This window comes from Cynocephalus volans, chromosome 2, assembly GCF_027409185.1.
Source record: "Cynocephalus volans isolate mCynVol1 chromosome 2, mCynVol1.pri, whole genome shotgun sequence".
Taxonomy (NCBI): Eukaryota; Metazoa; Chordata; class Mammalia; order Dermoptera; family Cynocephalidae; genus Cynocephalus; species Cynocephalus volans.
The window spans coordinates 90,819,239-90,840,281 of NC_084461.1; positions in this window are offsets into that span (position 1 = coordinate 90,819,239).

Below are 21,043 nucleotides of genomic sequence, written 5' to 3' on the forward strand. Positions count from 1 at the left end.
CATGAGAATACTTTTTTAAGCAAGAAGTGTTTTTAAATTTTAGCAAATGATTTTTCTGCTTTTGATTTTATTCTTCATTCTGTTAATGTGGTGAATTTAATGAACTGGTTGTCCATAGACAAACCCCACTTTATTATCAGGCATTAACCATTTGATATATCACTGGATTATATTTGTTAGCATTTTAAAAAAAGAATACTTGTGTTGATGTTCATGGAAATATCTGTTTTTCAATTTTCCTTTAATTTAATGTTCTTATCAGGTTTTGGTATCAATATTACACTGGTTACATAAGATGAGATATGAAAAATATTGCTGCGTTTTTATTTTCTATGAAAGACTTTTTAAAACATGGTGTAATGTCTTCCTTAAATATTTTGAAGAAAACATCAGTAAAATCATCTGACCCAGGTCTCTTCTTTTTAGCTGGAATTTTGTTTTAATTAATTTATATTTTAATTAAATTTCTCTTGTGGATGTGGGATTATTCCGATTTTATATTCATTTTTGTGTCAGTATTGGTAAATTAGATTTACAAGAATTTTGTCTTATCAAAATTTGTATTTATTGGTGTAAAGTTATGTATAATATCCTACTACTATATTTATAGTATTTGAATTTTTACTCTTAATACTGGTGATTTATATATTCTCGTTTATTTTTGATCTGTTATGCTAGGTGTTTATCAATGTCATTAACCTTTTCAAAGAGCCACCACCTGGTTTTATTAATTTTTCTGTGTTGCATGCCTGTTTTTATTCTTTGAAATTTCCTTATTTTTAAAAATTATTCTTTCTTTTTTTAATTTGACATGAATTTGCTGTTCTTTATCTAGATCCTTGAGTTGGAAGCTTACATATTTTTTTTAACCATTCTTCTTTCATAGTATATGATTTTAAGGCAACAAATTTCCATAAAAACACTGTTTTACATATATTACACAAGTTTTATGTCACATTTTCATTATAATTCAGCTTAGAGTATTTAAAATAATTCTTAATCTTTCCTGTGTTTTCATTGCTTTTCTTCCTTCCTTCCTACCTTCCTTCCTTCCTTCCTTTCTTTTTTTCCTTTCGTTATTAGTTTACTTTAATTTCCAAACACCTGCAGGGAAATTTCATAGTTATCATTCCACTAGTATCTTAATTTATTTTTCCTCTGGCCAGATAATATACACTGTGCAAGTTTATTTCTTTTTAATTGCTTTCTTGACTGAAAACTTCCAAAAATGGGAAATAAACTGATAAATATGAGAATTGACAGATTAAAATAACAATAATAATTTATTGTGGAATTTAAAACATATGTAAAAGTAAACCAAAGAAGGCAATAGAATACATGGTAGTTGGAAAATGAATGGACTTTAATTATAGCATCACTTGAGAAGTAGGTAATGTATTGTTTTAAAGAAAATTTTAATAAAAAAATGAATATTGTAATCTCAGGATAGCAACTAACAGTAAAAATATAGGAACAATCAAAGCTAAAAAGTAATAAAATAGTAAAACAATTTAAAAACTGAATAAATAAAAGAAAGAATTAGTACTAAAGAAAGAGCAGATGTAACAGATTCAAAAAGTAGCAATATGGTAGACTTAAACCCAACTCGATCATTAATTATGTTAAATGAAATGGTATAAAAATAAAACACGCCAATAAAACATTATTCAAAAGCAAAGGCAAAATAAAGAGGTTTTACAAAAGAGAAAGAGAGAAATAAAGGCCAAATGATCTTAAACTATAAGAAATTCTAAAAATAGTTATCTATGCTGAAGTTAAAGCATGTGAGATGGAAACATTGCACTACTTTCAATGGTATTGTTTTTTGTTTGTTTTCAAAATTTGTAATTTTATAACTGGATGCTTTTAAGTGTTTTCTAGTTGGATTTGATTTTTGGAAATTTTATCATAATAGACATATCTGTGCTTTTCATTGTATTTATCCATCTTCATCTTCATGTTTATTGAGTTACTTGAATCTATTACAATATGTCTTTCATCAAATTTAGAAAATTCTTGGTCATATTTCTTTAATATTTCTTTCGATATTTTCTTCTTGTCTCCTTGTTATACCACAATTACGTATTTTGGATGTTTATCTTTTGGTCCTCAATAATTTTTTCCAGTGCTTCAGATTGGATATTTTCTATTGACCTTTTTTTCAAATCACTGATCTTATCTTCTTTGGGGTTCAGCTTTCTGTTGAACCCATTCATCAAGTCCTTAATTTCAGATGATAGTATGTTGTATTTGTGAATTGTACATTGGACTTTTGTATTGATTCCAAATATATTCTGAAATTCTATTTCCATTCACTTTGTTCATCTTTTACTCCATTTAAAATTTTTTTTTACCATAATTATTTGGATGTTTTTACCTGCTAAATTCAATACACACACACACACACACACACACACACACACACACACACTCTGGTTCTGCTATTGCATAATAAACATAGTCAGCAATATTTTGTGTACTAAATTTATGTGTCATATATTATAGAATCCTGGATTTGTTGGTTTTTCTCCTAAAATTTATTAAATTGTCTTCTGTCATGCACTTAAAATTTCACATAGATTACCTCGATTCTATAAAATGCTTTGTATAATATTTGTCAGGGAAGGTCTATTTCAGGTTTACTTTTAATCCTGAGTTGAAAACATTACTCTTTGGGTGAGCTTTTTATTCACGGTCCATGGTCTTTCTGGAGTTTCAGTAGGAAGTCCAGAATGTTCATCAATGTTACTCCATTCTGCCTGGGCTTGAACTCTGAATTCCAGTTCTCAGCTTTCTACTGTCTCTAAAATATTTTTGCATTTTCTTGGCCTCTAAATGGATAATTCTGCTCAACAAGCACAGATATTGGGGGCTGTTTCTCTGCGGCCTTGTCCTCTCCAAGACTGTATGCCATCAAAGGTCACCTATCTGGACAGCTTTGATATTTAATATCTTTCTCCTCTGCCCTTTTAGGTCTCTCCTCTTTCTTTTCGGGCCCTCTTTCCCCACATTGATTTGGACATTGCTCTCAAGGATAAAGCTGTTGTGAATGTTTGCCTCATCTTCCATGTTTTCTTCTCTCAAAAACTGTGACCTTGAATTTATTATTGCCCAATGTTTAAACAGAGTTCCTTTATATATTATGAAAAATTAAAAAATAGCTTATTATTGATATTACTAGTTGGTTCTTTTTAGAGTGAAAAAATAAACCTGATACCAGCTTCTTGATTATGACTCAAAATGGAAGTTGTGTTGGTGAAAGTTAAGAAGGATTTTCTTCTCTATTCATGTGGAAATGCAAGTTTAGCTTGTTGTACCCAGGTCACAAGTGAACATCAGAAGTTCCTTTATAGTTGCAAGTATTTCTTGTTTCAGCTGCTTTATTCCCTAGATCAGTTCTTCCACTCACAGAATTAGACTTGGTCCTGACACTTAAAATTTAATTCTCCCTTAAGCAACATAAGGAGCACTGCCAAAAATTTTGCACTGCCTCTGAGCCTGCATGTTCTCTTGTGAGCAAAATATTTCAGATACATGTGGTTCAGCCTCCAATGACCCAACACGACAATCCCTTCTTTCACACCTTATTAGAATAATCTGCTTCTTTGTTGATTTGCTGTTTAGGTGGAATTCCTTTTTTAGCTTTATGTAATTACAATACAAACATGCTACAAGTATGAATATATCAACTGTGTATTTTAGGGTAGATGATAAAATAAAAGCAAACATTCTGTTCAGCCCCTGTGTTTTACAACATTCAAAACACAGTCAATTAATCTGTCAAGATACAGGATTCTTCATCCAGAACTCTCGCTGTCATTTCTAAAACTGAAGCATCCTCTTACATAGCTCCTGTTCATCTGACATGGAGGTGTGCTTTTGTTTGTTTTTAGTTTTCATCCAAAACAAGTAATTGTCTACGATAAAGATTCTAAGGGGTTCTAGTCATGAAATCTCTGATTCTCATGAACCTTAAATTAGAGCATTCAGAATGGAAATTAGAATTTGAAGACTAAATAATTAGAAACTAATGCCGATAGTAGGTAACATAAACATGGAATGTTCTCTTTCATTTTACGTTTTTAGCGTTCCATGGAACAGTTTCCTCAACTTACACGTAGGTTAGCAAGCCAACACTGAAGCTGTTACTCTCAGACATGAGAGAATTTGTCTTCGGGTTCATTCAGTTATTGAAAATTACATAACACAATTTTAAAAATACATTTATTTTTCTTTTCTATGCCTGAACGTTTTGGGCATTAATTAATAAGATTTTATACTTGACTTGATTTCCAACAGAAAAGTATACATAACATAATAATTGTTAGTTTAAAATGGTGTATTTTTCCAAAACATAATTGTAAATATTAAAAAGGGATATTAGCATATGCGTGATACTTTAATAACATCACTAACCAAATCCTCCTAGAGATATCTACATTATTTTAAGCCTTTTTGCTATGTCTGGAAATAATACAAATTCTAGTAAGAATCACTGAAATACTATATAATAGAGAGATCTTACCCCAAATTATAAATTTTGGTGACTGACTAAATTTTCTGGGTGCTGGTTTATAAACAGAATACTACTTAGAAATATAATGGTTTTTAAAAAGTAAAACTCCAGCTTAGGGAATCTCATCTTTTTAAGGAGCAGGCAGACCAAAGTAGGACAGATATTGTTCCAAGCTCCATGTGAACCTGAGTATTTACAAAACAAACAGAAAAACATAATACCTACTTTTCTTTTTTACCTGTACAAGCTCTTTCAATATTTTTTGGGCTTCCCTAGAACTGGTCTGCTGCTCAAAAGGTGCTGTGTTTTTGTTTTATTTGTCTGTAATCTAATTGTTTTCAAACAGTATACACAACAATGACATAAAGTGCTTGTTTGAAATGTATGTCCTTTGGCTTCAATCTCAGAGATTATAAATACCAAGTCAAGAGTAGGGCTCAGAAATGTGCTTTATAATACAGTAATGGAAATCTGATGCACGTGGTCCAGGGAACACATAAGACAAATACTTTAAGCACTCTAGGTGCTCCGTGGTGTTGAGAGCATTGCTTAAAAATCGCAACACTTGATTTCCCATATTTTAATGGATGGAATAGGTGATCTAGCCCATCTTTTAGATACATGGAAACGGTGGCAGTATTATCTATTTCTATATTTAACGTCAATCAGCAATCACAGAACCTGGGATGAGGTAATGATAGGGTTACCTGTGCATTACATTTTATGTATATATATCTAGGATGTTTTAGGCATGTTAGCTTAATTACTGCAATGCATACACACACAAACATACACATGCTCAAAAGGAAAGAATAATACACACAAAAAAACACTGTATAGATGAAAACATACCAAGAGAGAATACACGACTTTTAAATTGAGAATACAAAAGAACTGAGGTGGTACCTGAATCCAAACCCATTCATTCTGATTCTAAGCTCAGTGCTCTTCTGATTACACTGCAGTAATACATCCCTATCATTGTAGCTGATTATAAATAATCAGAGGAAGAGTTTACTCATCCATTCAGCTAATATTTATTAAGTGATGACTATGCAACAGGCACTATACCAGATGGTAGATTACAACAGTTAATGAAGCAAACAAAGATTCCTGCCTTTATAAAGCTTACATTTTAGAGTGGAGGGGAAAAAAAAAAGAACAGAGAGAGGAGAGTGTGTGAACCATGTGTGAGTGAAACCATGAGGTGAAAAAATGCCTAGCATGTGTGAGAAAAACCAAAGAAGCTAATGTGATTATGATTAATGAGAAAGGAAGAAAGTAATAGGAGATAAGATAAAAACTCTTGGATAGCTCTGTAGACCATTAATAGAAATTTGGCTTTAAACATGAGTAATATAGAAAGTAATTAAAGTTTTCTGATTAGAGTATTATGATCTGACATGTTTATCAGGTTAATTTCAGTTGCACTTTTGAGATTAGTATAAAATATGTAAGTGCAGAAGCAGGAAAAAACAACCAGAAATTTATTTCAGTAAGTGACAAAAGTGGTGGCAGCCAGTTTGACAGTAGTAGAGATAGCAAAAATGTTATCAGATTCCCTATTATGAGGTAGAAACAATAACATTTGCCCACAGATTAGGCCCTGGGTTTAGGAGACTGGGAAAAGTCAGGAATGACTTCAATGTCTTTCCCTAGAACATCTGGAAAAATAGATTTGCCATTCAATAGAGATGAGAACTACTGTAGAAAGAGTATTTTTAAAGGACTTTTTAAGTTTGAGATGCATAAAAGCCATCCAATTGTGCTTCCTAAGTACGGAGATGAATTCAAGAGTCTAGAGTTCAAGGAAAAATTCATATTGAAATAATAAATTTGGGAGTCTTCCACATATAATGATATTTACATGCATGAGACTGAATGAGATCGCCAAGGGAGTAAACAGAAAGGAAAAAAGAAAAAAAAAAAAAAAAATAGATCCAAGGACAGAGGTTGAGGATGTGAGGAAGAACCTGAAAGTGAGACTGAGAAGTACCCAGAAGTGTAGCAGGAAAGCAGATATGTGTGTTGTCCTGGAGAGCGCGGGAAGAAAGCGCTTTGAGGAAGAGCACATGGTCACCTGTGTCACCCGCTTCAGATAGCATGCAGAATTTAACATTAGGTGTATAAACCTTGAAAGTCAGTGTTGACCTTGGTATGAACAGTTCTCACAGTACAAAAAGTCTGATTGTAGTGGGTTCAAAAAAGAGTGGAGAAAAGGATTTTAAACAGCAAGTTTAATAATTTTTTTCACAGAGTTTAGCTTTAAATGAAAGAACTGAAAATGGACAGTTTTAAGAGGACAGTAATGTTCAGAAAGGGTTTATTTAATATGGAAGACAGACAGGGAAGCTTCTGGTGAAAAAGAAACAACAGAGAGAGGGGAAAACAGTGCACTGAAAGAATGAGAGCAGGGGATTGCCGAGTGGCTTTCTGAGAGGGATGGGGCCTTGTACACAGAAAGGTGACACCCTTGCTCAGAAGGACAGGGGTTTATTCACAGTTATGGAGAGAGTGGAGAGATAATGGCCTTAGATATGGGTGAGGTATAGGAGTTGTACTCTGGGAGCTTGTGGAATTTCTCTCCTGGTTTTATCTGTTTTCTCGGTGAATTATGCAGCAAGGCTGTAAAGTGACTGCGAAGATGAGGGTGAAGGTGTTGGTGAGTTGAACTGAGAAGAGGAGGTCTTTAAGTGTGGAACTGTGAATGGATTATGAAAATCCATTAGTCTGGGTCCCCAGTAGCTTTGTCTGGACAATGGATTTAAACTGAAACCAGTCAGCATCAGTGACGTAGGTTACTGCTTACTTTCTCCAGGCAATGGTTCAAACCTTAGTTTCATTGTCCCTTTCCTATGCTGGTTTGAGTTTTTCTCGTGCATGTGTCAGGTATTAGTCTGAGACTCGTGGAAGTGGTTCAGATAGGAATTCAGAACTCTTAGCTTTCGAAACCTTGTTTTTGGTCTTCCCTGGACATGAGTGATTAAGGCGTGAGGGTTCATACACAGAATAGAAGATGCTCCCACGGGTTATCTCCCTTCAAGGACTGCGTACATTCTACTTCCTGCTGGGTCCTCATTACTCCTGTGTCCATACAGATGGGGCCTCTATCAAAGTTTTATCTTCCTTAGCCTCTGTTTCCATGATACTCTGTGACTAGGATCACATTAAAGGCAAAACCACAAAAAACAAACAAACATAAAAACAGGAACACTGCCCCTGTTTCAATATTCCGAGGTTTGACTCCTTATCTCAAGTCTCCCATCCTTTTGTACTTTTTAGTGTTCTTTATTAGTAATTTTGGTTTTTATTTGTATTTTATCCAGAGTTGTACTTTTAATTAGCAAGACTTCTGGGCTATATTGAGCTTAGACTACCAGACTTAACCCAGAATCTCCTAACTTTATCTTTTGGGTAGAAGTGATATAAAAATTTGTAAACTTTGACCTAGCTACATTTTCTATGATGTAAACTGGTTTTAGGAAAAAAAAAAAAAAAAGAAAGAAAAGAAAGAAAAAAAAAAGAAATAGAGCAGAAATACAGAAAAGTGACCAGATGGACAGAGATAATTTTTAATTCTTGAGTTTCTTATAAACTTGAGTTAATAGATCCATTTGTTTCTGAGAACCAGCCATAACCTGGCCCTTGGGTTTCATGATATTTTAACGTCTTCATAAGATATTACCTCCTTCATACTTAATTTTATTCTTGGTGGATTCTCTTATTTATAATCTGAACGGTCCATGGTAAGATATAAAAACTTTAAAAATTATTTATTCTGAATTCCAGCTGATTTCAAGCCCTTTCCAAAGAGAAGCGACTATGAGATGAATCAAGCACAAAAGGATATTCAGGGACACATTCTCGGCCTATGACTCTAGAAGTTTGAAGTTTGAGGAAAGGAGGAAAAAAAAAATTTTAGAAAGACCTTTTTTATTGAATAGGCTCTCATTTGTATTTCTTTGAAGTCATCTTCCTGTGTTGATGGCACGGAGTCATTTTATTATAAATTTAGCATCTTGCAATTCACATCCTGTGCCATGCAGGTAGAGTAGATGTGGGCCACACACACAGAAACACAAGGTTGAAATTTTTCTTTCTTGTGGGTGCTCTTTTTTCCACCAAACGCCCAGAAAGACTGTAATCTTTCGAGCTGTTTCTCTGGATATTCTATAAGATAAGAATCGTCTTAAATGGCATTCTGAAGGAGGCTTCAGCCTACTTCTCCGACATTTGCAGATCTAAAGCATATCTTTTGTTCTCTAATAGGAATTAGACTCAAACTTCAGAGTCAGTTTGAAAACTTTGCTGGCCCCATGTGTCAGCTTCTTCTGAGAACTCTGGTTTTGCTTTCTCTTCTCATTTTTGGCATCTGAATTCTTCTTTATTTCTAGCTCAACTTTGTATTTTTTTTCTTATGCTTTTTTCCCTCTAATTTATGTTGCTTTTTTTCATGTTAATGAAGTGTTGACTTATCAAAATCAGTTGGATTCATATGGTATTTTCCTGGAATTCTTTAAGAAAAATCTACACGTCTGATTCCAAAATAAACAAAATGTAAAATAAAACCATGTCATGGGACAAATCTTCTGACCTAAAAATAAACATGCTCCTTTTGTTGTGCTAGGGATTTTAAATAGTTCCCCTGATTTAGCAATCTCCTTTGGTGGGTGAGTTAAGCTGGTAGTCCATGGGAACTCTTTGGCACAATGAGGTCATGAAACTAAATCTTAAAATTATGTTGCTAAATTGCTATCATGTTATAAAAAGTTCTTTTTTTTTCCTCTGTTCTTTTTACCTTTGCCAGAAAATTCTGGTGTTGTTTGAGTCTTCAAAATTTTGATAAATTTTGAACATGCCAGAATGCAGGTGGGGGTATAGTCAATTATGTGTCTTTCTCTGTGAGAACCATGATCTGATATTCTTAGCACCTGGACAATGGGCTGTTGTCTAACTCTCTTTCATTAACCCTACTCCTGCTTTCTGGGACACATAGTAGTAGATTGAGGCTCTACAAATATTTGAAGTTTATATCTCCGTTTGTTTCCCTTCCATTTGACTAGCAAGAATGCCAATGAAAACTTTCTGTCAGAGTCACCAAGATGTTCAATTTTTCTTTTTCTTGGCATACAGTCACTACAAACCTTACCACAACCTGCAGTAGAGAAACTGTAAACAGAAATTTAAATGATCAGCCCTTACACAATAGAGCTCCATTGCTGTATGGGACATTTCCCTGCTGGAAGAGTCTAACCTCTCCTTACAAACAGTGAATCTTCTCAGATTACCCCCTCGAAGCATATTGCACTTTCTGAGAGAATCTGGGAGTTTGAGAAAGTCAAAGGCAAAAGTCATATCCATTGGGGAATAAAGCAAAGACCTGAAATGGGCAGAATAGCTGTGAGTAAAGAGCTAAGCATAGGCAGGGAACTTGGTGCTCACTCAGTGCATAGTAGCTAGTCTTACCATTACTGAAATAAATAATTACAATTTATATTGGTGAATGCTGTAATATTTATAAAGTGATTTCATATAAAGCAATTGATTTTGGTATGTGCAACAAATGGTGGGTATCTGTCGGGCTAGGGCTCACAGACCCTTCAAACCTGTTGTACAGACTGGGTCACAGACCCTCACACACAGGTCACAAACTAGGTAATTGGGAAAAGATCCTGGGAGCTGTTGGCAGAGTTGACATGCTTTATTCCGATGCGAGCTCAGTCCTCAGCTTCCTCAGCAACAGCGGTGGCCTCCCAGGACACTGGCAACAATAGCTTGTAGCAACAGCCTCCAGCAGCAGTAGCGGCCCCCTTGTGCCCCCTCTTCCCCAGGCATACCGGGGGCTGGGGGTGCCTTGTGGATCAGAGCCATTCGTCCTTTATTCTCAAGTCTGATAACTCAGAACACCTGGGTGCAAGTCAGACAACCCAGGAACACCTGGGTGCCCATGAGTACCCACAGCAGACAATAACCAAGGAACACCTGGGTGCATGTGCACAGTTACATTTACATCAAATAGGCTAGGTCATGCTCAGCAAGATTCCAAACATCTGAGGGATTCTGACCATTTACTTTCACTTTCCTTACAGTATTTTTATCTTCACTTTACCAGAGGAAGCTAAGGCTCAGAATTCAATGCCTCCTGCTTCTTTTCCATTTACCACGTGGCCTTCAGGACAAAAAAAAAAGATCAGGAGAACTCAGTCTCCTGATTCTCACAGTTTCTTCATTCAAAAAGTTGTTATATGACTTATCCTGGTCTAACCAATCAAGGATAACAACAGGAAGCAGGTGATAGAGAGCCCCCATTTCAGAAAAAGAGCAAGAGAGAGAGAACTTTTTTCTTTAGCAACCAGAGTTGACTTTCCTCTGGGGGATAATGTTTTAAAGGGAGATAAAGAATTTCCATAACCTCTTTCGAGTATAGACAGCTTGAGGCCACACTCAGATATTCACTGAAATATGGCATTATTAATTAGCCCTTGAAGAATAAAAATTATGACTGGAATACATGGAATTCTTAATAAACACTATAGGTGGGCTGAAGGGTACTTCACAATACATGTGAATTTATAGGCAAAGAAACAATTTCAGTTCTACTTTCTGGGAAGACTTCAAGGGCCTAAAGTTAAAGTCTGTGTATTTAGTCAATATGATGGAGAACTGTCCTGGATGCTGATCCTGGCCCTTCTCCATTTTCAATGTTTTCTTAGAACCAACACTGTTTGGGATCCAAAACCAGCAAGAAAACAAAAACAAAAACAAAAAACAACTAAACAAATAAAACCCCTCGCCTGTCTCTTGGGGTTCTTGCTTTCCATACTTCCCCACCTTGGACTGCCTGCCTCGCCCCAGGCCCCCTCTTCCCTGGAACCTTTGATAGAGAAACTCTTTAGATTCTGATCTAGGTAACACAGGGCCTGGGTACACATACATGTTTTATTGGTTTTACTCAAAAGCGAATTGACCTGCATTTTAATTGCAGCTTTTCTTATTTTAGAACAGCTGGTATTCTTTATGCTTTATTGATGCATTTTGCTTACCTACTTATTGTATAATTATAATAACCTACTTATTGTATATATTATAATAACTAAACTAGTTATTTCTTTATATCCTAGAAGTAATATATATGTTGAAAAAAATTCATTGTGTACTGGTAGCTAATATATAAAAATAGCAGCTGCAAAACCATTTTTTTATATTTTTAATAAAATTATAAATATATAATCAAATGAGAATTCTTTGCATAGTGCTTACATTTTTGGGTTTTTACACCAATATATCGTTGAAAATTTTCCAATTTTTGTGATATATAAGTTCTTATCTTAGTGGAATTACATTTATCATTATAAATAGAGATGTATACCACCTCCTCACTTCAGCTTTGACACAGGTTTCTTATACTTTAGGGTTTCATATAAGATTTTGTTTGAACAAAAGTACCTTTTTTGGTTAAAAAAAAAAAATACTGTATCTCAGGCTAGGGCTCACAGGCCCCTCAAACCCGTTGTTGGGCTGGGTCACAGACCCCTCAAACCCATTCTGTGCGGGCTGGGTCACAGACTCCTCATATGCAGGCCACAAGCCAGGTAATTGGAAAGATCCTGTGAGCCACTGTCAAGGTTGACATGCTCCATTCAGATGTGAGCTCAGCCCCCGGCCTCCTTGGCAGCAACAGCAGCAGCCTGCAGAAGCAGCTTACAGCAGATCCAGCAGCATTGGCAGTGGCCTCCCAGGGTGACCTAGGGGCACTGTGGATCAGAGCCATTTGTCCTTTAAACTTAAGTCAGATAACCAAAGACCACCTGGGTGCACATGTGCAATTACATCAGACAATAACCAAGGAAAACCTGGGCACATGTGCTTGGTTAACACATTAACATTTAAACAAACTAAGTCATGCTCAGCAAGATTCCGAACATCTGAAGGAGCCTGACCATTTATTTCATTTTCCTTACAACGGTCCTCTTTTATTAATTGAACTTGAAATTAAAATCACTGCAATATGTCTACAGACTATATTTACAGTCCCTCATTAGTAGAAATCTATACCATAAATTAGAGCCATGTTTCCTGTTCCCTTCTCATGGTCCATTCTTTCTGGCTTTTATTCTACTTTCTTCTTCCAGAAATGTCTTTAATGTTCTTATTTTATAAAATTTTACGTGATTTGAAATCAATTTTCAAATGCCATTCCCATTTCCATGCCTTCTCTGATCACCTACCCCCATAACAAATGTGTTTTCTTATGACTCTATTTTCTAACCCTTCCTAGCCTTTTGTTTGTACAGTTCTTAAGTAAATTTCTATTTTGCAAAGCTGTTTTACATTCTATTCTCAAATATATGTAATTTAGAGAAAAAAAAAAAACTTTCTCCCTTTTCTAAAGGTACGAAAAGAGGAAACCACATAGGAATTCATTAAATATTTATACAGAATTGTCTTAGACTGCTATTATAGACTTTTTGAGTGGATTAGAATCAGAAAACTCAGTTTGTATTCTAACTCCATTACCTAAAGTAGCATTACTTTTGATAAAACTTCCTGAGATTGTAATATTTTTAATTTTCAATTTGTTCTTCTACAAAACAGATTATGTGAGAATACTTCCAGGTTCATGTGAGATTAAATTAAATAACTTAAAAATAAATCATTTTTGTAAGAGCACTTTCTATATTATACATTTTAATCAAAATCTCCATTTTTATTATGCTCATCTGAATATAAAATTGGATGGATAAGCATTCAACAGGTTAAAAATTTTTGCATAATTAAAGTTATTTTTCTTTAACAATTGATTGATCGCAATTGACTTGAAATTTATCAACATATGTTGTTCTTAGCCATTTATAAAATTTTATAGGTCATTCAAGGATAGAATCCATTCTGTCCCCTAAATGTGTCACTCTATCGAGTTATACTTAGAACTAAAAAGCTAGCAGGCACTACAGACTGTTAATTAGCTACAGAGGTCAAGTATCTGTGATCCAAAACTTAAAAATTTCAGGGTATCTAGACTTCAATCCTAGAATTGTAAATACCCAAGAAGCGTATGTATGGTACATCCAATTAATTTACTTTCCAATCATAGTTCATTTTTATCTTTCTGTGAAGGGAATGGAGCTAAATTTCTGGTGAAAATGCTGAATAAAGGATAGATGTGATTCCATGTTAACTTCAAGATTTGGAATTTAGCATGTATCTTTCTCCTCTATCTGCAAAAATCTTTTTCTAAGGAAACAAAACACTCATTCACATGAGAGTAAACTCTTAGAGCAACCTCCATCTCCATCACCATCTGCTGCCTCACCCAACTTGTCACCAAATCCTATCAATTCTCCTTCCTAAGTTTGTCTACCTTCCATTCTCTGTCTATGCTGCCATGGTCTTTTTTGAGTTTTCATCTGGTATTTATTATAATCTCCTAATTGATATAATTACCTCTAACTTCTTTTTTTTTTTCCTTACCCCTTCTTCTCAGTGTCACTAAAAATGCACACTGAATCATGTTTCATTCCTTTCTTACATACACTCATTTGCTTTCTATCCCCTGTATTCATATAACATTTATACCCCTATGTAAGCTCTGCAATGCTACTCAGAATCTTGACACAACATATTTTTCCAGTTTCTGCATTATAAGCAAAAAATCCTCTTAATAATTAGATTATCTGTTGTACACACACAATCACATACCCGTACATTATATATATATATAATATATATATATAGCTTTTTTTATTATGTATATATAGCTTTGGATGACTTGTTTAGTTGGAATTTCCTTTCCCCATTTCCGGCCTGACAGCACCCTACCTCTCCATTACAACATACATAAATGTCACTTCCTATGTTAATATTTCCCTAGCCAACTTCATTCCTAGAATTACTTTCTCCTCTCTTTTTGGATCCTTCACATATCAATGTTATCAGTGTTTCTCTGATTTGTTTTGCAATCGCTCTTATTACTTGCCTTTACAACAAATTTGAGACTTTCAAAAATCAGACACCATGTCTTTCCCATAGCTGTACCTTTTAGTCCTTGGCACATTTTTGGCCCTCTATGAATATTTATTGTTGTTTTGAAAAAGAAATAACAAAAAGGAGAGCTCAAATGGTCTGTGAAGAAAGGGGAGGAGATAGGGCATGTGAAACAGAATCCTTCACAGTGTAGTGTTTTTCATTCTTCTCCCACAGCTCACTTGCCATTTCCAGTAAGTCCCATTACTCATGGGCTGTTATTACCCAGGTCTTCACAGGAGAAATGTTATTCTATTTCTGGCTGCTCTCTGCAGCACTTGTACTTCATTATTTCTCCCCAGGCTTCAGTGTCCTTCAGTTTTTTTCTTTTTTTCATATTCCTTTTTTCTTCAGTGGTATCTGGGATAAAAGGCTGATGTCAAGTAATCAACCTCACTTCTTTTGAGAAAATTTTTTAAAAAACCCAGTCTGAACTGATGGTTTATTTTATAGACAGAAGTACCTCTCCATATTCTGTGCAAAAACCTCCAAACATTTCAGCACAATGTGGTGTGATATGCCAATTGATGAAATGCCAAAGCTTCATAATGGAAAAGTAAGAAAAGGATCAAAATTCTTTTCACCTATGAAAGTGCTATTAGCTCAGCTAGCACTTAACTGGTGAAATGAATATGCCCTGGAGCAGAAGTCTGATCTTTGGCAGCTGCAGCACCTAAGACCCACTGGCTGTCCTTTGTTCCTGCTTAGTCATTCTTACTTCCTAGGGAGGATGATATGATTTGGATTAAGTGCCTCTTATCCTTTTTTTTTTTTTTTTTTTAAATCACACAGTGATATGTTGGGTGGATCATACCGGGTTTTCCCACTTGCAAATTCATCGTATTTAATGTGTTGTCAGTTTAGCTTACTGACAGCACCTTTCATGTTCTGCCATCCAGATTTATTCTACCAGAGTACATTTCGATGGCATAGAACAGAAGAGGAAACGAGTGTGGGCATGGGATTGAGGAGGCAAAACAAGGAAGGTTGGCACATGGTAATGATCATTCGAGTTATGTAATTATGTCCCCCAGAATAAAATGTAAAAAAAAAAAGAAAAAGAAAAAAAATTGCACCTTAAGGTGTCACTATACAAGAAAATAACAAGCAGCAAGATATCCTGAGTTCAGAATGGTGTTGTAGCAATTATGCAGTGGAAAGGTTTCTGATAATTTCTTAATAAGTTAAAGTTGGGTAAAATATATACATTTTCTGTCTACATCCACTTTGGTAAAATAGAATAAATTCTGAAAGAAAGGGGGCAGAAGGCACTCCTATGTAATATGTAGCTAGATTGTGTGGCACCAGATCAATGAAATCTCCTCAAAGTACCTACTGCCAAATAGGAGTGGTTCTTTCCTTTATTAGCTATTCAGTGGATGTTTCATTAATAGGGTTGACAAATTTAGTGAATAAAAATAAAGGACAGTGAGTTAAGTTTGAATTTCAGGCAAAAAACTTTAACAATAGTATATTCCATGCAATATACTAAAACATTAATTGTTTATCAATAATCCATTTAACTGGGCTTCTATATTTTAATTCGTAATGCCTTTTTAGCAAGTTACAAGTTTTTTTTAAATAGGCATAGCTTTTCTCCTGTTTTAGGAGCATGCATTAACATGAGATAAGCAAAGAATACTAGATATACCTGGCATAGAGTATAATTTACTCTAATCCTCAGAGGTCTTTAACTAGAGGGAATATTGTCAATTATTCTCTGGCCTTCTGAGCCCCGTTATGTTAGAGCTAGAGAGAATCACACAAGACAGGCCTCTGATGGGTACATGCTTACCCTGGGACTCCAAAATTACACAGCTGAGCCTCTACCTTGACGGATCTCTTGTATGTGAACCAGACAACATATCAAGGACATTTATAGCAGTGTTGTTTGCACAGGTAAAAAATTAGAAACAATGAGTTGTCTATTAATAGGAAAATACAGGTCCAGGGAACAGAATAAAGTTATTTATAAAGTTGTAACTATTTTATTAAGAAATTATAAAGGCAAATCACAAAAAGTCTAAAACTTGCCATATGCATTTTAAACAAGACCATCATGTCAAGGGCGTTTTACTATTCCAACTTTAGAGATGAGAAACTGAGGCTAAGAGAGAATAAGTAATTTGCTGACTGTCACGCTAGGAAGTGACAGAGTTAGGACTCATGTCAATGTCTGCCTTCCTCTGCAGCTTATTCTCTTTTCATTTCACTTAGTCCAACCCAGTTCTACAAATATATGTCTGTGCTAGTTATTATAGAGTAGTAATCTACTTTTAGAAATTGTATTCTTTTATATCTAGAAATTTGTTGAAATTTTGAAAATTCTGAATGATTTAAATATATATGTTTTCAGGTCCATCCAGCTTATTAGCAGAGTTTTCAGGTGGCCTATCAGGCAGTCAGGTAAATAGAACATAATTTAAAACATAGAGGGAACTGGTAATTCAGCTCAGCATAGTATTTGGGATCAGGATCTTTCTGATATGTGGTATTTGAGTCTAAAAGCAATAGCACACGAAGTCCTATTTTAAAATAGAAAAAAAGTGCATTAAACTATATTCTGTAGTTATAGTTTAATCAAATGTTAGATTAGTTTCAGACTTAGGGTTTGTTTCTGAAGTAGGTGCTTCTGATATTGCAGAAAATATTCTGGTTAATGAAGATTCTGTCTAGTATGCAACATAACTATCATGTGCACTGCATGTATCCATAAAATACAAAGAATGAAGCTTATCCATGAAGTCTAGATGCAGAAATTTAAGCATGTTTAAAAACCTTTTACATAAATACAATCAAATTTTCCATTTCTCAGCATACAGAAGGCTTATAACCATGAACTTTAATGTTGGCGACAAGGAAAATTTATCATATTCCGTAAGCAATATCTAAATACGTAATCTTCTTCAGATACAATATTATAAGAGGTGATGGTTAAAACGTCTAAATCTGTAATATTCAAGATGAAAGGAATTACTCATTACTTGAGAATGAAGATAAAAAAGAGCAGAAATGTCCAGTTCCTTAGTTAGTTTTGAATGTTGGTGATAAGGAGGAAATTTAATAGTGTAATGAGTAATGGGCCAAATTTTCTCACATGCATTATTTTTGAATATTTTCCAAAAAGCTTATCACAGTGAGTTAAACTTTTGGAATGGGATAACTTCTAGGAAGTACTGAAAAGATAAATATATTTTAATATTGGCTCATTTGTGTTATGTTTCAAATTCTGTCTTTGAATAAAATTATTGAAGATACCCTTGAAATGTTTCTTCTTCTAGGTTTATGTGTTAGTGAAAAAAAAATTGGATTTCTTTTTTAATATATTACCTAAAAATATTTCAAGGGGTTTGATGTTGTTAGACTTATATGTTTAATTTGTTCATGAATGTTAAAATCTATGTTTATGTGTGACTAGCATTAGTGTATTTTTTTTAGGACAACTGTCTATAGTGTATGTTTTAATATAGCTGACATTGAATATGAACCAAATGAAATATGTGTATAAAAATAAAATAACAATTATGTTCAATTATGTTTCTCTTTGTAAATACTTTAAAAATTCTTTTACATAAGTGAGCATTCCACATCATGCCAAACACAGAGTAGGAGGTAGTGGGAGACTAGGTAAACTAAATTATTCATGTAAATAACTTTTTATACTTAAACTAATGTTTAATTTTTACCTTGTAAAATCTGAAAAAATGGAATTAAACTTTATTTTGATAAATTATATACAACTTATAGAACTCAAAATACCAAATAGATTGAGTTAAATTATAAAATATTAGCACATGTATATTTTTGGTGAAGAAAGTGAACATTTATCTGTCAAAGTATGTCATTTCTTATAATCCATGAAGAAAAATATTTTTTTATAATTTAATTGAACCAGAAAAGAATTAATCTATTTATCAGAGCTGTAAAGTGAAATTATAGTTTTCCTAAAAAAAATGGACTTATAAAAATGTAAAAAAAAAAAAAAACACACACCATAAAACCACTTGAGTAAGAATTAATCTACTGGACTATTTAGTACCTGTTGTTTTTCACATTACCTTTATGCATTTCTAAGTTTTCATTTAAAAAGTCATGTATGATATCTTTACTCAGTTAAAAGTAGGTAAAAAATGAAAAGTAAAATTTTCCATCATTAGTTGGAATATTTAAACTACTATACCATTTAAATATATTTAGTGTTTTATTATGTTAAGATAAACTATTTACCGTGAGTTTTCCACATCAACAATCATTATCTTTTTTCTTTTGTGGTGTTTATTATTGTTAACATATAGTATAGTTATATGCCAATATTTGTACTGTATCTGCTCTTTACCTGCCTCGATATCTGTGAGTGACTATTAATATACTGTAGAGAAAATAGTATAATACATTTTATAGGAAAAACATTTTAAATGTTGTATTGCCCCAAAAATGAAATCCTCTTCATTTGAATCATTTATTAAACTTCAAAATAATGGTGGCTGATGAAAATGACCCTTATCTCTTAATGACCAATACCAAATTAAATTAATGTATAATTATAAAACATTACATAAAATACAACCATACAATTTAATTCTATGTTATATTAAAATAACTCAGCTTTGGCATAAAATGCTTGAAAATATGCAAGGTCAAACAGTATATTTTAATAGGTTCAAATATAACAAAAATGATATAATTTCTGTACTACAGCATAAAGTATGTATGGATGATTGTATACAATCAGAATTGTGAAGTAATATAGAAGTAAAACTGTAAAAAAAACCTTAAATATTAAATGTTTAATATTTAGTACAATATTAAGGGAAATACTACATTAAATATATAAGGGAAATATAATATTAAATATATAACCATAAAGTTACACAAAATACTGGTCATCCTCACAAAATTTCTATGGAATCCTAAGTAATAAACTTATGAGAAGAGACATTATATTTGTGTTTTAATTCATTATTACATCTCCAACATCTGGTACAGGGCTTGATGCAAACTAGACATTCAATACATGTTTGTTAATGAGTAAAGGAAATATATAAATCAGAGCTTTCCTAGTCTTGCTTATGTTCAAATTCAGACACAAAAAAATGGTTTCAAGTTTAAACAGAGCACACAGGAGAATGATTTTTTTAATATACATATACTTAGTTGAAGATTAGTTGTATAAAATTCAAAACAATATTAATAATTCTCATTGTGTGAAAATATATTTCTAGATTTGTTAATTTTCTTGCATGAAGTCTTCCCAATCATAATCAAAATAAAGACCAATATTTTTGTAACTTGGAGGTCTATTTTGAATGTGTGAAATTGTACAATATATGCCACATTTGGGGGGATTCTTTAATAGACACTTGGTGATGGACCATTATTATTTATTTAAATGAAATCATAGTGTGAGTTAGTAAGTAATCTATTTAATTGCAATTCCATATTAGTTCTATTAATGAAATATATCTGTGCATAGTGTCACTGTGCTTAGGCTGTGATTGTCCATTATAACTCTCTTACCAACCTGTGAAAAGTTGAGTTTGGCTAATTAAATTTCATATTTTAAGGCGTACATTAGTAAGTTTAGACTTGTGTTTTTATAGAGATAATTTCTTGATTATTTGTTTAGTGCATACTTAAAAAGCAAATACACAAGAATCAGAAAATTTTGTTTGCTTTCATAAACAGACTTTAAACACAATCAAAACATAACTGAGGAAATGAACTGCAATAAAAAAGAATGATTCATATTGTGATAATATCTTACTGACCTTTATTTTATTTATTTATTTATTTATTTTTTTTTTTTGTCGTTTTTTCGTGACCGGCACTCAGCCAGTGGGTGCACCGGTCAGTCCTATATAGGATCCGAACCCGAGGCGGGAGCGTCGCCGCGCTGCCAGCGCAGAACTCTACCAAGTGCGCCACGGGCTCGGCCCCTCTTACTGACCTTTAATTTACCTTTTTTTAAAAAATAGAAAACAAATTTACTACGGAAAGATCAGAAACCACGTTAACAACTGCACTTATAATTGTGATTAGTGCAATTTGCAAAAGTGCAATTTGCAATAGTGTGGTATCAGTGGGAAAAATCCTGGATAATGACTACTCACAGTGATCAAGGGTATATTTTCGTATCTTTATATTAATTTCAGCAATTCTAAACACAAACTTTTAACATTTGTATATAGCCTTCTCTCAATTTTGATCTTTTATAGTTCTCTAAAATATGTCCACCCATACCACAAATTCAGGGGATTGTCATTTCATTCTAAAACAGCCTTCTTGGAATTTTTATTCTTCATACTTTCTCACAAGGGTATGAAGAAAATCTGAGCATAATTAGAATGATCTGGTGTGGTATAGGGTATATCATCAATTGGTTCTTTTACAAAATAGGTGGTACAGCCACCATTCTCAAATATTTGGTTCAGGAATAAATTCTTCATTTTAAGCCTGTATGAGAACTAAGGTCCTAATGGTTGTACTTCACAAGTCATACAAACA